Source organism: Pezoporus occidentalis, unplaced genomic scaffold, assembly GCF_034315485.1.
Source record: "Pezoporus occidentalis ecotype Australia unplaced genomic scaffold, CSIRO_AGI_Poc_V1 ctg6, whole genome shotgun sequence".
Lineage (NCBI taxonomy): Eukaryota > Metazoa > Chordata > Aves > Psittaciformes > Psittacidae > Pezoporus > Pezoporus occidentalis.
In genome coordinates, this window is record NW_026915943.1 from 5,819,198 (window position 1) to 5,846,152 (window position 26,955).

The 26,955-nt window shown below is 39.7% G+C and overlaps 1 protein-coding gene across 37 annotated transcripts in view; it reads left to right on the forward strand.

Moving 5' to 3' along the window:
* DLG2 (discs large MAGUK scaffold protein 2) overlaps window positions 1-26,955 on the forward strand; it is a 1,003,655-nt gene that overhangs the window by 881,055 nt on the left and 95,645 nt on the right. Inside the window, exon 1 of one of the 37 annotated variants that reach the window (XM_062639133.1) lies at window positions 1,221-1,533. The exons of the other annotated variants lie outside the window; for them this stretch is intronic. The gene's annotated coding sequence lies outside the window, so the exon portion shown is untranslated. Of the gene's footprint in view, window positions 1-1,220; window positions 1,534-26,955 lie in introns of those variants that run through there. 37 annotated transcript variants of the gene reach the window in all.

Below are 26,955 nucleotides of genomic sequence, written 5' to 3' on the forward strand. Positions count from 1 at the left end.
GCAGCTGAAGACGGGAGAAAAAGGATATATATAGGACTTGCTTTTGCTATGCATGAAATGCAACACCCTGTTCCCACATCGTGACGCACATCAGCTGGTCCAGATGGTGAGAAGGGTTGGGTTTCTGCCTGGGGCTGCCGGCAGAGGCTTCATTTGCATTCCTCAGCCCAGTTGTTCATGGAAAAGCATCCGGGCGATGCACAGCCGCTCACACAACTGTGCTCACCTTCCTAAGCACAACCTTTCTTTGTGGTACCAAACACTGGGAGACGTTTGCAGGCATGAGGAACGAAAGGAGTTTGATCAAGTTCAGGCTCCAAATGGAGCCTTCTGAGTGTCGTCACCAGTGGTGTAGAAATAGCAAATCGTCCCAAATAAAGCATTCATTCACACTCCGTGCTGGTACAAATAGCCTGGAGTTTGTGTAAAACACACAAAATTCCTGGAGCTCAGCTCTGGAAGAGCAGCTTCTGCTCCATCATAAAGGTCTTGCCATACAAAACCCTTTCCAGTGGCTGTGTATTACCATTACCATCACCAGTTTTGCTTGTTAGGGGCTAATTGTGAGTGTTTATTTGAGGCATGTGCAGCAACTGTGACTGTTACTGCTGTAATTAATCCCATTAGAAAATGTTCAGTTTCATTGATTGTATTGATGGGTCTAAGTTTTAGCTGTTTGATTCTGTTATTTTGTAGCTATAAATTTCCTTTAAGAACAATGCAGGCATAAGTGAAGAGCATTACAAATACGTATTTGTAAATTAGAGGATATTCTTAAAACCTACCAACATTTTTGAGAGGCTTGTAAAATGTACACATCATTTCACCTACCAAGTATATTGCTTTTAGCAGTCATTCTTCCTGGAGTAAAGTTTTTAGTTTATCTTTGCTAATGTCCATGGAATTTGCCTGAATAATTTCCATTCATGAAAGTGGAAGTTACAAACTCCGAGTTAGTCACTAAGCAAGAGCTGTGTCTTTAAGAAAGGAAGGTTTTATGAAGATTAGCCATAAAAACCTCATCTAGAGGAGGTTGAAGCTACATTTACTACTGTATTAAGAAACGTTTAAGTGATGAATTCATATCAGCAGATGGTTTCTTCTCCAAGTTTTGCTTCTCCCCTAAAGTGCAGTTGTTCATTCCACCTTAACAAGGTGCAGTGATTGACAGGTAGAGATGTTGCACAGAGCAGGAGGTGGGAGTGTGCTCTATTGGTTTGTGCTTGTACATCCTGAGCACCAATTACTGTCACTGCTGCCAGCACTGATGTGTTTATCAGGATGAGTTATAGCAGAATATATGTACACAGGCAGTGTGTATGCTGGATGACCACCCCCTGTGATGTAAAATATGAGAGTCTGGGAGCTACCGTTTTATAATTCATCAGGTTCAGCAACTGAATGTTGTTGGTTGGCTTAGTTATAAAGGCAAGTGTGAACTGAACAGCAGACAGGAGCATCTCGCATTAAGAGTCCTGAGAAGCTGCATTTGGTGACTGGGCTCTGCTTTTGTTCAAGTGAATTCAGTCCTCGGTGAGTGATGGGGGTTCTGTGGAACTAAAGCTGTTATTATATAAGCTGGGGAAACCTGCCTGCTAGTTTTATGTGTATTTTGCTGCTGGAAGTCCTTGTCTGTGGTTGTTTTTAGATTTTGCAATATTTTCAGTCGTGTACGTTACTGGCAAAAATGAGATGAAAAGGAAAATGCAATGATGAATTATTCACTATAGTGCTGCGAGGATCTCTTTTCTAGCTAAAGTTACTTTCCTTTAGTGAGTGTGTTGGGGGGGGGTTCAAAGCTACAAACCAGCAAATCTACCTGTCATTAAATTGCTTTTATTAGCAGTTAAAGAGAGTGATAGCTGTGGCTTTTGTAACAAGAGGAAGAAAAAGCTAAAATCAGAAGCACTTACAAATTCTTTGCTTTTACGTGCATGTGGCTTTTCAGATGCAGCATCTTTTGTGTGCAGCAAGGGGCTGCAAAGAATTTGCATTGTAGAGCTTCTTAATTAGATAATCAGTAAAATGGTAGCCTCTCTCTGGTTTTGTGTGGTAATATGCTCAGTATCACGTTAAAATGAATGATTCCCCATCTTGCATAACAACAGTGCTGAAATATGTGTAAGATGAAAGGCAAAGGGGGACTCTGAAACAAACTGTGGGAAATGTGATATAGCACAGCTAAGCAGGGAAAGGTATATTTCCTATAATGTATGCATTACTTCTTAAATTTCACCAGCTTTTCATTCTTTGCTCTAATTTTCACTTGCTTCATTATGTCCTCTACATCAAGAAGCTCCTTTAATGTCTGTTAATATTATCTTGCCAGTAACCTTTAAGGATCGGTAAGGCAGCATATTTTTAATTGCTGTTTTAACCAGAAAGGAATTGAAAAGCAGAGTTTATGGGATTGAAATGTCAGCATTGCTGTACAATACCTGTATCCCTCCTCAGGAGAGGCAGGTGGTTATGAGTGACAATCTCACTTTTCCTTGTACTGGTAGCATATCATCGAAGGAGCAGTCATTGCTCCTGTCTCTGCGCCGTTTGGAGTGTGGGGGTTTAATCTGTGGGGTGGAAAGGAAAGGTTGTTTTGTCAAATATAAAGAGGGTTTGGCAGAACAGCACCTGTTGTCTTATTGCTGTATTATTAGTAATTGGAGAGAGAAACACTCTCTTCCAGAGACCTCTCCTCTGGTATTAGTCCAAACTGTTTACTCAGTAGTGATTTAAACTTGTACCGTGGCTTAGAAATAATCTATTCCATGTGTGAAACATTGGAACTGCAGGACAGATCCTGGATTAATTAATAAGAGGTCTCATTTTCGCATCATTTTTTATTTAAAGAGGAAGGCTATTGGCAAAGTGGCCTTTGCACAGACTTAGTTTGCAGAACAGATTGGCACTTACTCGTTATAAATCATATATTTGAAAAAAAATCAGGATTTCTTGAGATCATTTCCTGGCAGCCGAACAGACTAGAGCCTATTTCTAGGAAGGAGTATATACCTTTCTCAGTAGTGCTTTATTTAAGAGTATTTCACTGCTTTTTAAGCATTCAGATCTATTTTCAGTGACCCCTGTGCTAGCAAATGAGATTTCTTGAAGTGTGAGCTTCTGGCTTTGCAAGTTCTCCTCCTTTCAGAAATCTGTGATATTGCATCCATCTGTCTAGGCATTTATACTGCATGCATCACTATGGTGTAATCTCAGCAATCTGAACATTAACCATGTAAATGTATGTACTGTAACTGAGGAAGTATAAATTAGGACAGGAAAAGCAAACCTAAAAGGAGAAAGTTATGATATGGGCATATGGCTCTTGTGGGCACCAGAGCTCCAGACTCGCTATTTGTTATAACACAATAAATTAAGCTATCAACTAGTTCAGTCTCCAGGCAGTGGTATGGAGGCCTGGGGACAGATGAGACCAGCTTCTTGAAGTTCAGCCCAGATAAGATCAAGGAAAATAGCCAGAGGATGTGGCAAAGATAACTTTTCAAGCTGGGTGTGTGCCTACTGCTCATTTTGTCTTCATAGCCCAGGAGCGATGCTGAAGGAAAAACAACAGTGACTAAAGAATTGTATTTTAAATCCTCTCTGGTCTGGAGAACGCAGTTGTCTTATCTGGAGATGAGTTTGCTATTGTGATGCATGCCTCCCACCTCGCAGTAAGGGACAGCAGTGCTCTTTGTGGAGCGCCGTGCCTTCACTACCGTTAGTTACCAGCGCTGGTCCAGGTACAGCCATCTGTGTGGTTATCCTGCTGGACACGCACTACACCACAACTCAAAGAAGTGTGTTGGCTTGCTATTCATTTCTGAATAGAGGTAATATTTTAGGACTGGTGCATAGCGCTCCCGAGTAGCAGAAATCTGCTCTCCAGAAGGAAATCATTCTCAGCTTTTGCCTTTTGGTTACAACTGAAGCCAGCCAAGGCACCTATATTCAGATTATCTTTCATATAAAATACAGATGGCAGGGGGAAAACGTCTTAGATAAAAGTCCTTAGCTTTGGAATTGGTCTTTCTTTCTTCTTTTTTTTTTGTCTGAAATACCTCAGGTGTATAGTAAAGTCCCATGGCAGTGGATGGTCTACATTTTTGGTGAAATTGGGTATTGGACAAGTTGCAATTACTTTTTAGAGAGTATTTTTCACTTTGCATTAACTAAAGCTAATGTGGGACTGTGTAGTTGTGCAACCATGCTTTTGTCTGTGTCAAAAGTGACTGGGGATTGCAGCAGCATGTGTAACCTCACACACTTGTGTGTCTGTAACACTTCTATTTTCCTCTTTCAAACACACACAAATGATACTTTCAAATAGAGAAATGCATTTATAGTACTGACTCTTGAGTACAGAAAGCTCTAGTGCATAGAATTGAAAACTATTATTGACTATATAATAAATCTGTTCTTACTTTTTATTGAAGAGACTGATAAAGTAACATTGCATGCTGGTTTGCAGCATTCTGTTTGAAATCAGTAGTCATGATGGGTGTGAAACAAAGCCATACAGACACCAGCAATCAAAGTAACGTGCTTTCAGGGAGAAGTCCTTCAGTGGAAAAATGGGTTTGAATGATAGGTTAGACACGTAGTATCCTCAATGTTGAGAATAGAAAACATAACTTTACGGCAAGGAAGATGCAGAAAATAGTAAAGGATGACAATGTATCAATGAAAAACTGCAAGGTCTTTTATCTATCCAGATAGGCAGAGAAGCATCATTTTAAAAGTTAATCAAACAATGCATGAAAGGAACAAATTTGGCAACTGGAGCAGAGAGAAATGGTGTTCATAAACACAGTGTGCCTTTTGATGTTGGTCTGTTCCTTGTGTTGGGAGGCAAATAAGTGCAAAGGCCTAATCCTGAATAAGAAATTTGTTTTAGATCTTATATGATTGTACAAACGGTAGAGGATATTCAAGTTATAAAAAACAATTAAAAAGATTCACTTGTAAGCAAAATACATGTCATAATTATTGAGTTTAACTCATTTTTGGATGCAGTTGTTTGGTTTGTTCAGTGGTTCTCAGTGTCTTGGCATCTGGATGCATTATACTAATGTTAAAAAATAAGTGGGGGGAAAAGGAACTTTTAATGTAAGTAGTCTTTTGCCTCTGCCCCTTCCATGCCACCAGATGGTTAAAATGAGAAACAGATCTGTCTGTCCTTGAAACCTCCCAGGTAAGGAGGGTAATAGAGGCAGTTCTGGGGAATTCAGCACCAAAAATCGGTAGGAGCCACATGTCAGCTCAGTGAAATAGAGTGGTACAAATGCTCTCTTTTCTGCATGACATTCAAAGGGTCTAGATGATCAATGACATGAACAGTATCGGTCTTTCCAAGAGACAAGCTGTTCATGTCAGCTTTTGATGGAGTTTCTCCACATTTTCAGGGAACATGCATGCTCAGAAGGGTGCTGGTTGCTATGGCTGTGTCACCACCACAGAATAGTTACAATCTATTGTAAGAGAAGCTGCCTGTACATAGAGGTGTAGGATTTGAGTCAAATCCAGGATCAGGACCTACAGCTTTGAGTCTTGCAGGCAGGTCACTAGATACATGTCCCAGTAATGAGCTGCACTGACAGTCACAGCACATTGCTCTAGAGGAACACTATCCATAGAAAATATCATGATCACGTGTAGAAGAAGATTCTGTGGAGACCCTCTTATATAGCCCTACATGAAAGTGTCTGTAACCGCATCAGATTGCAGGCTGAAAGCACTCCTAAATTCCTGCTGCTTCTCTGGTCCTCATTTTTCTGTCAAAGATGGAGAATCTTTGTCATTCCACTTGCCAGTACGCAAACAGGAGTGATGCTCATCTGTGCAGATTCATTCATTGCCTCCAGAGCATTGCTACCCTATCTTTTGTCCTGTGCAAACTTTGGGTTATTAGTTGGTGGCCTAAAGATTAATATTAATATGAATATACAGTTTTTATTTTGTAGTACAGAGAAATGCTTATGGCATCCCCATATTTCTACTTGGCAATCACCAGATCACTCCTCAAAAGTCAGCCTGATAAAACTGCAGACGGAGTCCTCGTTCCCAGAATACTTCCTTGGTGTTAGCAGAAATCTCCTATTATTTTAGCCAGGGAATGTAATCTGGATTTACAACAGATTTTGAATCCTGAGCATTAATGTCATCTTCACATTACACTGGCCAGTGTGTTGTGTTTGAAGAGCCTGTAAAGTGACAGAGCAGGACATGGTGTGTCCCTTCTAATTCATTACTGTACTCTTGATGAGATCTTTCTTGTTTGGAAGGCTGTAGAAACCCACCACTCTATAAGCACGATTTACAATACTATTTCTGCCAGGTTTTAAAGAAAGATTAGTGCACTGGCATTTGAGCTAAGCAAATGCTAATTTAAGAACCCATTATTATCCCTTGTTTTGTATTGTGGTAATAACCTTTAATATTATGAAATAGTAAAGAACTGATTGAACTGTGTTGGGTGCAGCCACATGCTGAAACTGAATGAGTGAACTGGCCAGGCAGACTAATCAGTTCACTTAGTCATTTCATTGGGTGGTGTTTTTTTATTTTATAGCTATTTATTTCTATATTTTAAGTAAATTGTATACTTGGAAGAATTTTTGCTACCTTCAGTAATATATATAAGTAGAAAAAGCATTCAGAGCAGCCAGTAATACTACAGAGCAAATGGTTCTACCTAGCAGCGTCTAAGAAAAGTAATGGAAGTATTACTAAGGAAAATCTCTGCTTTCTTTCAGAAAACCTACTTGTAGCTCTTTGAAGAAAGTATATACATAAATACTATAACTCTCTGTGTACAATACCTTTTCATGTAAATGGTATCTTATTCTCTCTGTATTTATTTACGGTACTGTTAATCTCAGTTTGTCTGTAGTAGTAGATCTGTGTCTCCCACTACCAAAATATGCCTTGAGAAAATAAACCATTATCCAAGATGAAAAACTGGGAATGGGCAATATTATTATTTACTTAATGTCCCATAGACTATCCTTGTCCTTCTCAGGTGGTGTTCCTCACACACTTTGCATGGGGAAATGACAGTGTACACTGACTGCTGCTGGCCTTGGTTTGGGCTGTAGATCAGAAATGCAAAGTAAAATCATTAGTAGGTGGTATTAGGTGAAACTCAGCCATTGCCACCAGTTGTCTGTATTCCTCCTCTTTAAGGTGCAGCCAAAAGTGTTAAATACTTGCATGGAATATACCCATCCAACAGAGAACCAAGTTTCAGAGAAGGGAGAAAACAGCACTCCTACATACAAAACAGGATTTCCAGGATGGAATTACTTTCATTTCACAATATTTTGCAATTTGTCAGTTAAACCCCCTATATTTTTCTGTAGACATTCTGAAATGTTCTTGTTTGAATTAAACAAAATGTTCAGAATGCTGAATGTAATTTCAATGTTTCCAGTTCATGTTTGGTTTCTTCTATCCCAGTTCACATTTTATCTAAATTATAATGGTAGATTGATCTAGTTTTACAAGATTCCTGAAACAACTTTGTGGAGCAACCCAGATATCTTTATGGTGGCAATCGCATATTGGTCTTTTAAAGTTTATGCTGTGGAAATACTTTGCACTCAAATGTCTCCCTTAGGTTTTACTCTTTCTTTCTTGTTACTCACACCTGATCACTGAAATGATGACACTCACAGTCCCCTTTCTCCTGTCTTTTCAGAGGTGTGAATAAATTCTGCTTTGTTTTAATTAATTTGCTTCTTTGCATAGGTATTGAATGGTAGTGATATGAGACAGCAAAAGCAGAAGAGCTGGAAGCCAGAAAGTAGGAAGGACTGCATATGCGCCATCCCTGAGAGTGTTCAGGGCCAGGTTGAATGGAGATTTGAGCAACCTGGTCTGGAGGAAGTTGTCCCTGCCAGCGGCAGGGGGTTGGAACTGGGTGAGCTTTAAGGTCTCTTCCAACCCAAACCAATCTGTGATTCCATAATTCTGTGATTTTTATTCATTTTTCTAGTGTAGTTACTGTGAACTGCATCTGTAACTTTTAGTTCAGGTTTATCTACTATTCATAAATTAGTCCAGTTAATGCCTTACACTATTATGAGCCTTAAAATCCCACATTTGACCTCAGTTTTTTGAGGTATTTAAAATAAAGTGTGAGTCAGTGGTTGCCCAGAGAAGCACCGAAAACTTCTCAAGACTGAAACATTGAAATTTTGCGTTTCAGTTTAGTTTTGGTACGCTTGGTTAATAGAGCGAGAAACAAGCTTAGGCTGTACATGTTCTCTACAGGCCTGTCAACCAATTCTTACAAAAATATTTGATCAAGAATTAATGATTTATATTTATCATGGAAGTATTTTTAAGCTGTGAAACATGGAAAGAAAAATGACTAAGACATGTTTTACTTAAAGTCCATCAGCTACCTGCCACGCTTTCTTTTGAATCTATGCAATAATAGCACTTTTATCTTCTCTCCTTCTTCTATCCCTTATATCTTCCCCCAGTGTTAGGTTACCATACCTTAGATCATAGGCTATGTTATAGTTAGGAGTTACATCTAAAGAATACAATGAAGGCAAAATATACGTGATATTTCATGTGAACGTGAGCTTCAAAATACCTGAAGCGTGGCACATTTTCTCAGGCTTACATATAGAAACTGATTTTTCCTTATTCCTAAACAGAAATATTTATCAGAGAGAGAGCTCAATAAAGGGGGAGAAAACAAAAACATCAGAAAAATAAAGCCATAGGTAGAAACTGTTTTAAAAATAGTAAATTGCCCAGAACTGCTATTTGAAGGAGGGGGAAAGAGGGGCAGGAGGGCCTAATGTTTGAATGTCTATGCTGAAAAATTGTATCCCTACTGAAAGCTGTATTTAGATTTAATAGTTGTTTTTTTCATTGAAGAAACATATTTTACTCATTTTCCCAGAACAAAAGAGACATTTGAGTTTGACATGCAAGTAAATAACTTGAATTCAAATTTTAAGGTCACCCACTCAAGTAATGGAAATTGTAAAGGCCTAAGCACTGATCTGGAAATGTACAGAGCCTGACTGTCATCTTACTTACACCTTTAACATATACCTAAAAACATGCAAATCAAAGACAAACCTGAGGATACAAATGTGATCAATGTCTGCCTTAACCTCTAGTTGACATCTGCAAGGGCTGGCTCAGCCTTTCATCTTTTGGTGGATATGCCTTTTGCTGAGTGTGACTCTGAAACATTCAATCTGTAGGTCTTCCTCATAAAGCTGTGGTTAAATTAATCTACTCAATCTGCAGATCAAGCACCATTTTAATTAAGTCACTTTGATTTATTTGCAGAACTTTTATAGTTGTGACTGACACCTTTGAGGTGGATACCATTGATCTATGGTGTTTGTGCTGCATTAGGTTTGTGGAAAACATCAGGTTTCTTCTGGATTAAAAGGCAATATAATTGTAAATTATGTTAGTGTGTGGGCTGGAATATCAGCTCTCTTTCAGATAAATTACATAAACTGCCATATAAAAATAATTGTAATGTATAATCTTGGGACATCCTTTTTTTAGTGAAGCTCCTTCTCTGGCAGGGAAACATCTGAGACATTATAATACTAATTCCCCAAATTTTTGTTTCAACTTAATTTTTCATAGGGTTGTTTAACGCAGAAAGGAAAGATCATTTGAAATGTTATCACACTGTGTTTGAGCATAGGAGACAGACATCTGCCATGGAAAACGATGCCCCAGGGGATTTCCTAAACATTATCTCTGAAAATGTGAAATGCAGCCACCTCTGCTGACAAAAGGGCAGGAAGCTGAATGCCAAACATGGCATTATTCTTCATTCAGGGGAAACCAAGTCGAAACAACACCCATTTTGTAAGATAACTGAAGAGTAATTGTGCACTAATTGTAGTGCATGTGTAGAATAAGGGTTTTAAAGAGCTCCTCGAAAAGTTCTGCAACTAGTAAGCTGCACAACATTCAGTGTTTTTAATGCACAAAAATGTAGTGCTTAGTTGATCTTCCCCAGGATTTGTACTTGAACTCCACCAACTCCAGGTATTTCAAATATAGATTCTTAGTCATCATCTCTGGTGCTAAATGCCAGCAATTATAAGTACTGGTTGACTCATTGCTATACTTCATGAGTTTTTATGGCTATTATAAAGCTTTAAAATGCAGGCAGACCTGTAGCCATCCTGGACACAACCAGTACCAGGGTGTTTCATATTAAATATAGCCAGATATTAAACCATTATATTGCTTTACCCAGTTGTCCAAGAGCATCATCACCAGAGATGATAATGCGAGCCAGGGGACACTAGTACAACTAACTGTAATATTTTATGTATTCTAATGATCTTTGCATTCTAAAGGACTGAAGTTGTTAACCATACATTATCTTGCCAGTGGGTTTACCAACTCTGCATTTCTAAGGAGAAGAGAAGAAAGAATTTTGCGGTATGTTGCATTTGTATATAACCAGAGAGAATTAGACCCACTCTTTCACAAAGTCACATAATAGTCAGGGCTGGAAAGCAGCTGGATCATCTAGTCCAGTCAATACTGGTGCTCCAGCAGGGTCAGCAAAAGTGGGTTTCTTAGGTTCATGTACAGTCAAGTTTTGAACAGCTCTACAGATGGAGACTCCACAACTCTTCGGGCAACCTGTTCCTCGTTCCAGTTACCCTTAGAATAAAAAAGTCACTTAAGTTATTTCTAATGTTCAAATGGATTTTTCTGTATTTCAGTTTGCACCCACTGCTTCTTTTCCTATCACTGGGAACCACTGAGAACCACCTTTTTACACCCCTCAAACTTACAGTGTAAATTGACTGAAATCATAAAGCACTACTGTCCATTGTTGACCAAACCAACCCATAGGGCTTGGGGTGTGATATCCAAAATGCCTTAAATGTGGCAAGGAGGAGACAGATTTCTCAAGAGACATGTGAATCCTTCTCAGTATGCTGAGAATACTTCTTGGGCTCTTCTCAGATGTTAGGTCCCACTTATCACTTATCACTAAGTATCATTCTTCCTGGTCAAGATTTGAATTAAATGACATTGTTTTTGTCCAGTACGTTTCCCCCTTTGTTCACACCTGCAAAATACTTGCTTAGAATTTAAGTTCACATTGAAATTCTGGTGGGTAATGAGGATTATAGATCGGGCTGCAGTTCATCCTTCTATAGATGGTGATTATTTCTGAATCTGCCTGCCAGAAATGAAGCAGAATCTCCTTCAAACAAAAGAAACCATTCCTTTACCGTGAGACTTGCCCATGTGGCACAGTGTGAAAACAGAAATGCACTTTCATAAGCTTGAAGCCAGCTTTGGCTTTGGGTTAGCTGATTAAAAAAAAAAATCCACTAAGAATAGAGCATGGCCTGTATAAAATGAGTTAAAACCTCAAATTTACTTGCATTTGTTAATGTCCTCTTTAGCAGGCTTTCTTCTCCAGAGAATTCCCTTCTTTCCTTTCCACGTAAGTTGTTCTCATTAAGCTCTGTGATTACAAACAAGGCTAAGCAGTATTAAATGACTAGATATTTTTATGGCCAAATGGGATTACTCTGATAATTGTCTCTGATCTGTTGCAGAGCTTGTTCTCCCATACTTGCTGCATCGAACCTTGTAACAAGAACCTTGGTAGAATTACCATCCAACTGACATTTCCCAGGTCCTTTGTTCCTGGATCTCTTCAGAAGTTTTAGGTTCTTTTCAGCTGTAGGCAGCATGTCACAGCCCTTCCAGAATTTATTATTTCTCCTGACATTGTCCATGCAAGTCTTTTCAAACCTGTGTAGTGAAATTGTGATGAAGAGTGACAAGGCTTAAAATAGGGATATCACTGCAGTGTTTCATGCAGCCATTTCTGACCCAGATACCCAGTCTCAGCCATCATGCAGCCAGGCCAGACTGTGCTCTTTGGCCAGCACTCTAAACTCAGGTTCAGTATCTGTGGCAGATCAAGCACAAGAGAGGTTGACAGAAACCTCCAGCATTGAAATTACAGACTGACAACATGGTGTCATCCACCAGAAACTGTGACATTTCAGATCTATATAACCTTGTGCTCGTGTTGTGGTTTAACCCCAGATGGCAACTAAGGACCATCCAGCCACTTGCTCATTCTCCCCCAGTGAAACGGGGGAAAGAATCAGAAGGGTAAAAGTGAGAAACCTTGTGGGCTGAGACAAAGACAGTTTAATAGGGAAAAGCCACGCATGAAGCAAAGTAAAACAAGGAATTCATTTACCACTTCTCATCTGCAGGTGTTCAGCCATCTCCAGGAAAGCAGGGTGCCATCACACATAACAGTTACTTTGGAAGGCAAATCCTATCACTTCCAGGATCCCCCCTTTCCTCCCTCTTCCCCCAGTTCTACATGTTGAGCATGACACCATACAGTCTGGAACAGCCCTTGGGTTATTTGGGGTCAACTGTGCCGGCTGTGTCCCCTCCCAACTCCTCGTGCACCCCTAGCCCACTGGCTGGTGGTGGTGATATCCATATCTCCAGAGGTGTTCTCTGAAACTCTGGGAGAAGGATGCTTTTGTATTTGGAAATCCTGAAGTAGTGAATTTATTGGAAAGCTGGGATTTGCCCATAACAATAAAAACACCACCCTCTATGCCAGGGATACTTCTTCAGCTTTGAAAGATTACTTGATCAAAGTATGTTTACTGGAGTCCTTTCTGTAATGACTGAAATGTGCAACAGAGTTCTCACAAGAGTTCTAATACTCCATGTATTTTTGCTCTTGGCATTATTTGGGGTATGAGCAAGACCATGCATTTCTGTAGCAGCTTGCCAGGCTTAGGGCTAGTACATGCATTGTACTTCTGTGCCTCCGCTGTGATTTATTTGGAGCAGGGCATGTATATGGCAGTGCTCCTCTTAACTAGCCAGTGGGTATAACCCTGCCAAGTTCAGTTGTCAGCCTGTCATCAAAAATCATGTCAATAGTAATCACTCACTGCCCACTTTCATCCCTCCTGCCTTCTTTGCTCTCAGGGGTAGCCACTGTCGGGTGATGCACACTGCCAGTTTTGCTCCTGTCTTACAGGAAAGGGATTTTCCCTTAGCACCCTCCTTCAGCAGGATGGTGACCATTGTCCACGCTGCTCTTTAACCTCCTACTGGAAATAATTAACAAAAATAAATATTAATAAAAATACCTTGCAAGCAGCCAACTGTTTGGATAAATGTCATGCTTAGCCTGACATTTCTTGTTGCTAGTCCTCTGGATAGCCCAGTGAGCCAGGGCTGCAGCCCCAGAGGGTAACGTGGGAAGACATGTAAAGGTCGTCATGAATCTAGTGAAGGAGATACTTTAAAGCAGAATCCAAATATAAACTCTTGTCGAAGCTGGCATGCAAATGAAAATGTAAATAAGGCTGACAAGCTTTCCAGCAAGACATCAAAATGCCAAAGGGCAATTCTGCCTTCTCCAGGCCTCTTCTGCCCTATATGAGCATGCTACAGCTGTTTCCTCAGCCAGCAATGGTAGTCACCTCTGGGGGAAGAAGGGATATGAAAGTCATAGTGATTCTTAGCAGCTGTCACATTTGCAATGGTTTCCTTTCAGAGTATTTCATAACCCTTTTTTTCAGTGTACTTGCCTTAGAAAATTAACTTACGCAATCACTATAGATGAATAAACAAAAAGATGTGTGTATCCACACACAAGCATGGCTGACAGTCTTAAAGCTATGAAATTCCTACATGAAAACAGGGTGATTGTGAGATGCTATTTCAGGGGGTTGGCATAATTAGGTAGCAAAGAAATAGGGAAAAATGAGGGGAAAACAGGGAGTCATTGACATAGGTCATTTGTTGAATTGTATTTAAACTGTAGCAGAAACTAGAAAAGGTTGAGGAGGGTGAGAGGCTTTTGAAAACAAAGGACCTCAGGTAGAAGTCACAAGATAAGTCTTATAACTCTCAGATTAGATTCACCTTCAGCTTTCGGCATCCTTTTGACAGAGATATGTGAGTAATGGTTATTATTGCTTTGAGAAGTCTGCTTTGATCTGGTCTTTTTTTTCACTAGAGATTTAATTCTCCTTTCTTTAATGTCTGCAGAAATTCACTTAGATATATTTAAAAACATATGTGCATTTAACCAGCAATGCCCTTGGCATCCTTTCCTACCCTCTGAAGGGTGCTGCCCTCTTTTACTAGTGCCCTTTAGAGCAGCCGCTTGGCGTGCTCGGCACAGCAACACCAGCTGCGTGGCAGACCTCTACAAAGCTGATTTCTGTTTCCCTTTGTCAGTGCACGATAGTCGCTGCCTGTTGGGATGCTTTTAGAGGCCTCCTGAGCCAGCCATCTCAAAACAGGAATGGCTTGCTGCAGTAATAGCATCTGCTAATGTCTCATTACAATCAATTTAAATGCTTCAGTTCCACTGAGAGCTAATAACACATGAAAGTCAAACCAGGTTCGTAATTTAAAAGACACATTTTTTTTTGTAATGAACTGAACTATTATGCCCTGTTGAAAGCTTGACTATAAAAGATTTTAAAGCTGTGTTTCCAGTGTCATTAGGTCCTCCTTTTATGTGTCTTCTAAGCTGGGAATAGTAAAATGTTCTCAGCTTTCTGTTTACCTTTATTAAAATAACAAAGCTTTATTATTGTCCTTTACAATTTTATGTATTTACAATACATATTTAATGGTATTAAAAGATTATATTATGACCTGCCTGCTTCCAGAGAGCTTCACGTTATGTTTTATAAAAACAGAGAGCTTGTTTCACTGCCCTTTATTCACTTTATTGTCCCACTCCCAACTCTGCCTCTCTCAACTTGATTGTCTTTCAAATAAATGGCCTTGTGAAAAGGAAAGTTAAAGTAATGATGGCAAATTGCCCCTGAAATTACCATGGGCCACTCTTCAGATATCTGATGTAAGAATGGAGACAACTTGAACCCAACGAGCTCAATACCTGGCAGAAGTTAGGGAAAGAGGCGAAAAACCCAGACGCATCAATAGAAAGGAAAATCAAATTTACCTGGTCTTCAAAAAACTCATGACCACACCAGATATGGATGGGATACTGATGGCTTTGGGAAAAGAGACAAAAAAGCGTTTAGGCTGAAGAAAAGGAAGAGAAAGCAGGCTTATTCTTTAAAAATGGTTTTACAGGTAATTTCAGAGAGATAGTGGAGAGGTGAGGCAGACAACTGAAAGGAGGAGAGAAATGCATTATGGACGGGCCCAGGGAGTGGCAAAGGGGATGGAGAAACTGGGAATCCTCAAGCTTTGTGGCTTTGTAGGGGCTGGTAAAGCTGCTAAGATCTCTCTCCACTTGTACACAGCTCACTGACCCCACTGTTACACTCATTAAAAACAGGACTAATCTTTAACTCAAGTCCCATCAGTAGTGTGCCCCCAGACAAGAACTGATGGGGCAGTGTAGGTAGAGACGTATAGGTTAGTTTTGCCATAAAGCGCAGTGTTTTGTGAAATCACATTCTCAGGTTGGTACAGAAAGGGTCAAGGGGTGGGGGGAAATCTGGGGTTTGATTTCTTATGTAGAGGGCAAGGGAGAGAAATGGCTTGGCACAGAGAAAACCCCTGCTGTTGTTGTCATGGGCAAGGAAGGCTGGTCTACCAGGCTGCTCCTGTAGTAGATGGAGAGAAGGTCCTGTAGAGGATGGTAGCCCTGAACTGAGCTGTGAGCAAGTTTCTCTTTAGGGTCCTTAAAAAATTAACCACAATTGACCAAAATCAGCCTTTATGACTCTTGTCATCTGCCCTCCTCAAGGTACAAGGTGGGAGGGAAGTGAACAGGAAAGGATCCAGGAGCAGGACTAGACTGTGAGGATCCAGCCCTGTTGCCTTTGCGTTATTGCAATAACGCATCTCTGCAGGAGGATGACCAAAGACAGCAGCTTTAAACTTAAGGAATGACAGCTCTAGATATTAACAAAAACCATTCCTATAGGACTGTAGTCCTCTGAAGGCAGGCTAGGTGAGTTACAAAGTTTAGTTTGACACAGACTGCGGAAGAGATAGAAAGAAAGTCCTTAATTAGCCATTCTTTGTGTCGCAAGTCTCTGTTCAGACAGTACAAGAATAATCACAGTTACAAGACAGCTTAGTTCAAGCTATGAAGCTTAATTTGGCAGGTGATGACAGTGTTTCCTTAGCCTAATGGTAACAGGGAACAGAAATTATCTGTCCACTTCAAGTCGTTATATTTTAGTGGAACAATAAAAGGCAGCCGGCACAGAAAACAGGTTTTTTGTCTCTTCCTGTCCCTTTACACCGAGCCACCCCCTGATTTGGCTTGACTTCAACCATGTTCTCTCAGTCACCAGGTAGTTGTTTTTTGTGATTTTCTCATCTTGCTTGTGACTAAGAAAGGGAGAAATTCCCTCTCAATATTCCTACAGTCTCTTGTTCTTAGAGTTTTGTGCATGAAAGAATTTTATCTTCTTTCTTGTGTGTATGCAGTGCCATGCTTTGCCCTGGAAGTCAAATATAACCCTCTAAGATGAAAAGGAGAACAGTTTGTTCTGAAACCAACCAGCTCTTTAAGCAAGCTGAAGAATCTGCTGGAATCTTTTATCTCATTAATTTCCAGTCTAGAGATCGTGCATTTTTACTCAATTAGAAGTAAGCGAAACTTAGAGCTTCCCAATAAATTTATCCAAAGGAGATAGAGAACTACCACAAGACTCCTGTCACAAGCGGAAGCCAAGATGGGTTTATGTGACTTTCTTGAAGCTTCAGTGCCTTGTTTAAGTCAACAGGAAAATACTGTTATTCAACAAAATGCCACTGCAGCCAGATTGGTTTGGCCATCACTGATCTAGTGAGAATTAGTACAAATTAATTTTCACATTAACCTGCTTACAGCCATGAATACTGCACTAGGTACTAGGGGATTCAGTTCATTACAATAATAATACTTTTGTGCTAATTACAGGGACACACCAGAAAGGTTGCTGTAGCAATACTAACCCATTTCATAGCATGTAGGCCACTGACAGTAATGAGCTTCGTCTGTCCCAGTTGGTGCACAGTAATTTTCTTTTAGGTCTCATTTCTGACACTTGCAGGCTGTTTCAAAAAGGTTTCTCTTGCAAGCCCGCCCCTGCCTGCCTGCTTAGCTGTGTACCTCTTTTTCATTATTTCTTTTCATAGAATCATAGAATAGATAGGGTTGGAAAGGACCTTAAGCTCACCCAGTTCTGTTTGCCATATTGCTTTCTCATAGTTATTGTAAACTAGAAGGTATGGTCTTAAAAAGCAGCAAAAAAGCTTCAGACGAGACATTAGGAAAAATACTCAGCTGCAGAAAGGAGAGGGAAGCACCAGAAGACACTGTTAGGGGTGGTTGAAGTGTCTCCATCTCTGGGGATCTTTAAGAACAAATTAGAGATCTGTAAGAAGATATAATTGTGACTTATGGCCCCTGAGGATGTTCTGCTCCCTCTCTGCCAATCTCTCTGTCTCCTCCTCACTCAGAGCTTGACTCATGCTCCAGTTGTAAGTTGCTGATGCCTGGCACCTGCACAAGCATGTCCTGTTTGTCCTTGGAAAATGCTAGGCAGTGCGATTTGATACAATCCTTTATCATTGTTGCCTAAGATAAATCATCTCCATTTGCTTCGAAAAGTGCAGTCAGTTGTTCCAGTGCAGACAGCATTTTGGAACTTGATCACAAATCCCAGGCCATAATGCAGTCCCAGACAGTCTCACACAAGTTTCTTATTCAATCTGAGTATCTCTCTTTCTTAGAAGTGTATGTATAGGCAACTTAAGCCATTCTGTATTATAGAATCACAGAATGGTTAGGGTTGGAAAGGACCTTAAGATCATGTAATTCCAACCCCACTGCCATGGGCAGGAACACCTTTCACTAGACCAGGTTTTTCAAAGCCCCATCCAGCCTGGCCTTGAACACTACCAGAATTTCTGGGTTTTGAGTATTTCTGTCCAGATTGTCTCTGAAAGCTGTATGGATGTGACATTTATCAGTGCTAAACACTGTTTAATCACATAAGTGAAGGGATCATCTTGAGCCAGTGCTTTTTCCTACTTGGATCATCCTAGACAGTCACAAGTAGAGAAGCAGAAAATCAAAGAGCCTTGAAACAGTCTACCAAAGCTAAGCCAAAGTGCAGTGTCAACAAAATATTACAGACTAACCCCATTTTTGTCAAGGAAAGGAAAAGCCAGTCTGCATATGTCAAATGAATCTTAGGGTAAAGCCATAGACCATAGTCATGGAAAACTGTCACTATTAAAAATTGTGATTTCTCCAATGAAAATGGGTCTAAAAGAATTTGCCTTTCAAGGGAGCATATGGTGCTGCAATCCAGCTGCTGTCACTAGCTGTAGGCCAACAACTGTGGGAAAGTCTGCACCAGTAACTAAACATTTGACATAGGCCGTTTTTCCTTTCTCCCTCTCTCTGCATTCCATATAAATATCTATACACACACATTCTATATATATATTTGCATTCAATGATATATATATGTATATATGCACTGAATTGACTTTCTGTGTGACAGTGTAAAACACTGATAAATCAATAGTACCCAGCATATTAGGATTAACAAAACATTCACTTGCTCTAGAGAACAAACAGCTGGTCCTTGGGAGAAGCTGCTGAGATTGTCATTCTTATTCTGGGATGCTTGTCAGAGTCATGAAAGAATATAAGAACCCTGGATATCAGGTGGGAACACTTCCATTTTCTACTGCTCTGTAAGACTTATCTCTAATGTGGCTTATCAGCACAGCAGGGAGACAGCAGTAGACCTCTGCTTCCTATAGGATTGCCCCTCACCTTTTCTTTTTTACCTAAGTTCACGTACCTAGCACACCTGAGTTAAACAACATCACTGAAGGTGTTGATTTGATGAAGACACTTTGGACAGAAACCTCAAAGAGCCTGGACGTTTAGTGGTATTCACTGACCTACATGCTGTCATATTAACTTTGCATTTTCACTTTTCACTCAAAGGAAAGGCTGTAATGCAATAATATTGTTTGCATAGTACACAGGACCAGTAATGGGGTGGATAATAACTGGAAGACGTTGTTGTGCTGAGATTAGGGAGACCTTGTTACTCCTCCCCAGAGCACTGCAGAACTGGCACAGGGAGGAGGAAGGGCATCTCAAATGCCTATTCAACTACAGCTAGTGCTTTATCTGGAAAATGACTCCTACAGGTCACGAAAGGAGAAAAATAAATGATGTGCATTCAACAGATCTGGAGTCTCTCCTCGATGTGTAGAAGTATGCACTTACGTACAAGTATCTCACTATGTAGAAGCATGGTTTAAACACAGATATAGAAACAGAACAGATAGGCAAATTCAAAATGGGATAAAAAAGCAATATAGTCAAATTTTCTTTATATCAGTCTTTGATTTTTAGAAAGAGGAATGTGATCAATACAATATGTCTGATTTTTCAGGAAGTCATTCAATACTGCACACTGCTATTTAAACCAGTGAAGACGTAGATGAAACCTTGAAACAAGGATAAAAAAGCATATCGGAAAAGTCTGAAACAAAATTAGATTGTTTATTTAGCAGAATGAGGTTGGTAGAGGAAGTTGTGTTCTGTCTGTAAATCTGTCATGAGAATCGATATACAGTGGAAAAGAGCAGTTTACACAGAGGAACTGTGCTGGTGCAAAAGCCATCAAGCAGGATGAAGCTGCGTTTCGTTAGAAGAATGAGTCTAACCATTTGAGGGTGGGATTCTGTGTGTGGTCTTCCAACAGTTATGAAATGCCAAAATTGAACTAATTGTAAAAAAGTATTTGAACAGTTTATGCACTGTATTTTAGGGCACTGTGAAAGCAGGAATTGGACTTGATTAAGAAGACCTTTTCCAGCTAAGTCATCTATGCCGTAAATGTGGCATTTTGTGGTTCTGAGAATGATGAGGTCAAGCCTATCAGCGGTAATTGCAAGGCATTTGTTGGCATTACAGTGATTTTTCAGACATTATTCCAATTTTACATGATCTTTTGCTCAAGTTAATCAATGTTTCAGGGCATCCAGACCATCAGCTGTAGCCTCCATGTCTCATTAGTGGCCAATTGCACAATCTACATGTTTGCAACCTAGATATCTCCTTGCACAGTACTCAAAATATTCCTTATAATAAGCTAAGAGGCATGCAGGGAGCATGGCTTATCCTAAGGTAATATATGTATTTATCTTGTTTAAATTCATTCAGGCTTGTAATGTGCTCAACCATTCCCTATTACCTGTTTGTATTACAAACAGTAATCCCCCTTAATCAGGAAGCTCTAGCAGAGTAATGCAATTTTGCAGCTGCTCTCAATATTGCCTCTTAGAAAAGATCAATACACCTGTGCAAACATTTTTACCTGTTTCATCCCTTTCTGTATACTTCTCTTTTTTGTTCAGAACATTAAATATATTGGTTTTTAAGTTTATTAATGGTAAAAATTGATAGTTTTGTTTCCAGTCTTTGCTAATTTCTTCTTTTTAATTCAACACAATGTCTCAGACAGTCTTAGGAGATAGCTGAAGATATTCTTGTCTGGAAGAACAGCACAGCTGAGTATAGGAAAGTAAAGGTTACAGGGGGAGGTAGGTCTTACCTACCAGACTTTGAAGTCAGGAAGTGAATCATTTATTTATGGCATTATTCAATGTTAGCAAATGGTATTAATCATAACAGCAAAGCAGTTCACCCCAATGAGGTATATCCACATTTCTTTTCATAACACTTTTGCCAAGATTCTGGTTGCATTACTGATGGTTCTTCTGCTCTCTGTGGTTTTGGTAATCTGTAATGCTATCCTGGTTTATGAATAATTGCATCAGGTAGTTTTGGTATTCTTCCTACTATTTAATTTTCTCTGTTAGCTTTTAATTCTTATATTATTTGTGAGTTGTGGTTTGGAGGGGTCTTTTTTACAGTAGGCTACGAATTTCATGCTGGTTTATGGAGTCAATACAATCACATTAGTTTCTCCACCACTGTATTTTCTGAAATAAACCTTTTTTCCCCTAAGAGTCTTTTAGGAACCCCCCTTTTTTTTCGTCTCTTCCCACTCTAAGAGAATTTCATGAGGTATAAGTACAAAACTGGCATACGATGTCTCAACTGTGAAAGTTTTCATGTAAGTTTTCATCATGTTTCTCCTTAGTCACAGTAAAATTTTATTGATCTTGGAGATGATGAAGTAGGGTTGTACCCTTTTCTTTTCCCAATATGGTTTAGTACGAGGTAGCATCTTCGGCATACAACAGTGTGGGGGAAGATACCACCTGCCCCAGTCTGCCCCTACCTCCATATCACTTTATCCTCTCCTCTTCACATTTGCAGACAATTTTATGTTTCCAGTCTGCATCATTCAGACTGTCATAGAATCGCAGAATCCCAGACTGGTTTGGGTTGGAAAGCACCTTAAAGTTCATCCAGTTCCAACCCCCTGCCATGGGCAGGGACACCTTCCACTAGAGCAGGTTGCTCCAAGCCCCTGTGTCCAACCTGGCCTTGAACACTGCCAGGGATGGGGCAGCCACAGCTTGCTTGGACAGCCTGTGCCAGTGCCTCAGCACCCTCACAGTAAAGAACATCCTTATATCTAACCTAAATCTCCCTTGTTTAAGTTTCAAGTTAAGTCAGGCTAATGGAAATAAGACGGCTAAACCAGTTCATCCGTATTGAAGCGTATTTGGGAAAACTCACATAACCATGTAGCTGATAAGTGGGCACTCAGAAGACTTTTGGAAGGAGGAAATTTATAAACAGCTGGAGGCAGGTAGGAATCATTTGCCAGCACAGTCTGGAAAAGAGGAGAACCTACCCAATGTAGATACAGGGTTAGTCAATACCACCAAATTGGCTTCCCAGTACTTTCATGCCTAGGAAACTCTAGAAGCTGTCAGCCCTGTATTTTGTTTCCTCATGTCAATTCATGTCTTGAAGAGCTGGAAGCACGGTAAGCCAGCATTACCATTAAGAAGATACGGCTAATCAATATTATATGCTCAAGTCCCAAGAGATAATACTACACTTAGTAAAAAGCAGAAGCACGTAAAATCAATGAAGCAAAAATAATAAGTAAAAATGGACCAGGGGCAATAATTTGGATAGAGAATTGTGGAAATTTAATAAATGCCTGAAAATAAGATCCTCCACCACTAGCCTGAAGCGACAAAATAGCTAAATGAATTAGCTTAGCTATTAATAGAAAGTAGGGTTTGCTTCTTTGCATAAATACTTGTGGAAGAAAGAGGATTCCGATGCTGGGAAGGGTGTGGGGTTGTTTATTTTCACCTTGACAGAGTCATTTTGTGCCTAAAACACAAGAAAGATCTTGAAGCATTTCTGTGCTGCATGAAACAGTAACTCCTACAAAGCTATCAAGGTTAATGAGACATATGCTGCTCTGCTGGGCAAGTGTGGCTGTGCAAGTCGGAAGCCTGGGGTGAAGTGATGTGCCCAGCTCTTCCAAGATTTTACCCTGTGCTGCCAAGGCAGCCCATGTGTTGTGAAACGCATGGTTGAGATCTGACTCTCTGCTTTTTATTTGCCTTGCCCTTCCTTCAACATGTGTAAATACAATGTTTTCCAAGATGTTAGCTCAGTGTGAGCCTTAGGTGTGGAAAGCACCACAAACAGTCCTGTTTAGTTCAGGGATGCATCAATTCAAATAGAAGGGAGACCAGATTTTTGAGAATACAGTAAAATTCAGTGCAGGAAAAGGTTCCCAAAATTGGAAAAGGTTGTTTTAAAAAGCTGTTGAGTTGCTTACAGCTTTCTTCAATGGTTGGAAGAAACTACAACAGATTACCAGCTGAGAAAGTCCAGGATGACACTTCATAAACCAAGGACAAGCTTTAAGGGAACAAGCAGAATAACACCTCAGTGGGATACATAGTGCTTATCACTCACTAATACCTTGATTTATTTTAGTACTTCTCTTTCATTATGAGGTCTGATTTCTCTAAAACTAAAGGTTCTAGAGACTAATTTATATTGGAATTATATTCCCCATGACTAAGAATAGAACACGGTATTAGTCTCCTGAATGTATTGTGGGAGGAAGATATCTTTTCAGGTGTATATATATATATATATATATATATATATATATATATTCACAGTTAACACAATATGAGAGCTGTATCTAATGGAGCAAGACATGGAAGACACATTATGTTCCTGTAATAAAGCAAATGAAAATAAAGTTAATGGTGATGTTTAGGCAATGAGGCCAGCTACAGAACAAATGTACATTGCTGAAATTTAATATAACAGGCTCAAACGTAAATACCTGTGCATTGATAAAGGAAAGCAACCAACCATTATCAAACAATAAAGATATTAATGGCCCTACTGTGCCGAAGTTTTAAAGGCCAAAGCAATGGGTAAAATCAGTAAATTTGCCTGTGTCATTGGTTTTGAAAGGTTCCTGGAAAACTGGGTTGAAAGCATTCCAAATAAAAACAAGCAGATAGAGTTAAACTAATGAAAACTAATAAAATCTAAATATATCTTCCCTTCCCCAGTACTGGGTTTTTTCATTTCCTTTGAGTGAGCTCAGTGGAGTTATATTACTGATAAGAAATAGTAGCTTAACTTGTTCTGTTGCTTGATGCATCATGAATGGAGCAAGGCCCTTTGAGCAACACTTTCCCCAATAAATAAGGCACACTATTGCATTGCTTACAGACAACATCAGAGTTGCATGTGCATTTTTTTCCTATTAAGTCCTGAATTTATCTGATGTTAAACCTAATTGATCTTTTGGACTTACTAAAAGCATAACATTTGCTATACAATATAAGACCCAAAGCCAGCCTTGTCCAGAACTATATCCCTGGCAGTGGAGGAAGGGAAGGAAGAGGAAGATGCAAGGACCAAAGGAATAGTGAACTATATCTAATGATAGTGTGTTTGTTTCTTTATTTCTTACAAAATTACTGCAGTCCACAAAGGTTTTTCACCAACAGTAACCTGCCATGTAAATGCTTGCAACCTCAGACCGCTATAGAAGTGAAATCCTAATCATCTACAAACAGCAGTTAGGGTACTTTAGCAAAATTGGACTCAAACCAAATATTAAGCAAAAACCACAATGCAAACAGGCATAAAATAGTAGCCAAAAGCATTAGTAGTTTGTGTCTTTTTCTTTCACTTTTTATGTGTATTACAGTAGTTTCAATGGCTTCTAGGGCTGTGGGATTCTCTGCACCTGGCAGTAATCTAGCACTCAAATCTCTCTACCTTAGATGCCACAGTATGATGATATCTACTCTTTGTGACTCACAAGTAAATCCATGGAAAAGCAAGAATCAGACCCAGCCTTGGTGCTGGTCTGTTCACCTGCGTCTCACCTCCATGTGTAAAACAGTGGTGACTGGACAACACGGTGGAAAAGGGGCAGAAATGGAATACACTCACTGCAGAAAGAAATGTGTTCTGCTGTTATTCTAAAACAGACCATTCAGCCAAGACATCTCCTGAGGGGAGGCAGAGGGGGGAAAAATCTATACAAATAGCATAAATAATGTTACCATAATAATAGCATCATGCACATTGCTATCTCAGATGTCCAAGGCAATAAGTTCATGACTTGCTGTAGTGGCATATAAGTTTTGTTCGCATAAACAGAACAAAAGAAAAACTCTGAAGGTTTAAGCTGGCCTGGATCCACTGAAATTATGCCAAATTGCTACTGATGGAGACTCTGGTCTGGCAGCTATTCCTTTATTACGGCGTCTAGAGTTATTTAACATGCCCTTTTTGAAGTGATAAAATTCTGTCTCTAACTAAAGTCTTCCTAGTCTTTTTTCTTTTGGTTTGGTTTTTAAGTAGTGTAGTCTGTTAAAAACGGACAGTTCAAGTTGTACTTTTGAGTTTGAGTTCCTACTTTTCAGGAAATCTACTGTCAATTAGAATCAAAGAGTGATGGTCTTGAATTACACAGGAAAGTGAATTTTGATACCTGCTGACAGAAAGAATCGCTCTCTCTCTAAAGGTGCCAGCACTAAAAGCTTTCAAATTAATAAAGACCTGGCCTGTGATGCTGAAGTACTGTATAATACGTCAACATTTCGGTGCTTAACTATACTTTACTTGTAGGATCTGGGCTTTTTGGTCATCATGTTCTCTAAATTCAGTCAAAGCTAAATTCTTTATTATCAACTTAAAAGTGAAAAATAACAGTAACGCAGCTTTGTAAAATTCTGCAACTCTTTCTCATCAAAAAGCTGCAGCATATTTATTCATCTATCATAGCTATTCTTAATTTATATGATAAAAAGTAACATCAAGCCTTCAGATACAAAATCTCACTCTTTGTTATTTTTAGATTTAGCAATTACTTGATTTTTACTGTGATTTTCTAAGAGTTTCTTGAGGTTTATTTTGTTGCATTCATTTTTAGTCTCTCAAATGCATCTAAGACTTCCAGAAGCCTTCTTGTATGTTCAAGTGTCATAGTCTTTTAGGCCATTTCTAAAGTGACTTGGAGAATTTGAACCTAAAATTTCAATGCACTGCTTACTTTAAGTGGAAAACCCTTTGCTCCATGTGTATGCAAGGACTTAAGTCGCAGCAGCACACATCCCAACTATCCTTAATGTCTATGCATCCACCATGGATCTCACACACTCATGCTGTTTTTCTTCACAACACTTGGAGAGAGTTAAGTGTTGAGTAATCGGACTAACAGATTCAGATCATGGGCCATCAAAATTAGTCAATAGGAAACTGAAAAGGGGGGATATGTGTGTTAAAACAACCCCTCCCCACTATGTAGGTACCCACTTGCACAATTGTAGAAGGTGTTGTATGATTTTAGGTATCTAAATCACTTCAGCAGTAAAAATGCTTTTCACTGGACTCATTAGCCTGCATAGGTGGACAGAGAGTTGGTGTTTCCCCTTCTATTCTTTTACTGGTGTCTGTATTTGATAAATACACTCAGCCTGGGCCTTGGCTGGGCTTGGAAACAGTTCACACTGTAGTAATTCAAGCTGACTCTTCTCTCCTGACTGCCCAGAGAGTTGAGCAGAGCCAACTTTGGAAAATAAACCCTTGGAAAAATGGGTATTTTCTTGGAACAGCATGTAGCATCACGCCAGTGCCAGAACCCTGGAAAATGATCTTACTCTCCCTTCAGCTTGGCCATTCCTCACAGCATCAGTCTCCTTTCCACATCCAGTGGCACTAGCTCAGCTTCTCCAGGGTTAGTGGGTTGTATCTCTGTCCTTGGGACAGCTAAATTCAGGTCTACCTACACTGCCAAGAGACCTGAGCCAGCTCTGAAGAGGAACATGAACAACTGTTTCCCTCCATCTCATCTGCCCTCCTTCTTACAGCAATATTTCTAGAGCCACAGGCCAGGGCAAACCATTATATCATCCAGTCTGACCTCAGCGATAATATAGGTTACAGTTTGCTCATGCATTTGCCCTTTTGGTTTAACGCACAACTTTATCAGTTCCTTAAGTTTGTTAGATCATTAGTGAATCAGGCAACGGGTAGGACCTTTGCAGATGGATTTTGCTAAGTCAAATTTGGTAAATTTCGCTAATGATGCACTCCAGCAGCAACAGGTTCTTTGTTCTGCCTTTCTTTAAAGGGCATGAAGTTAGTGAATCAGCTTTAACTGTATTTCTTCTCAGCGTGTCACAACCTCAGCGTCCTTTTAATTGTGTAGAAGCCTTGAAAGTGTGATACTTAGATTCAGTGCTGAATTTGAAGGAAGCTGGAAGTGTTTTTCTGGACTTTAGCACTGCCACTCACCTAGCAAATGCAAAGCTATTAGCAAACAGGTCCTCTGAAATGACCCCAGATATAAAGAAATGTTAAGAAAAAGGACTTTTTCCCAGAGGGCAGCACTACCATAGCAGTTCTGATGGCAGAATGGCATGGATGGCCTTCCAATTTTCGGTCCAGGGAAGGGACAGGCATACACTTCAGTATTTTTTGGTACATAA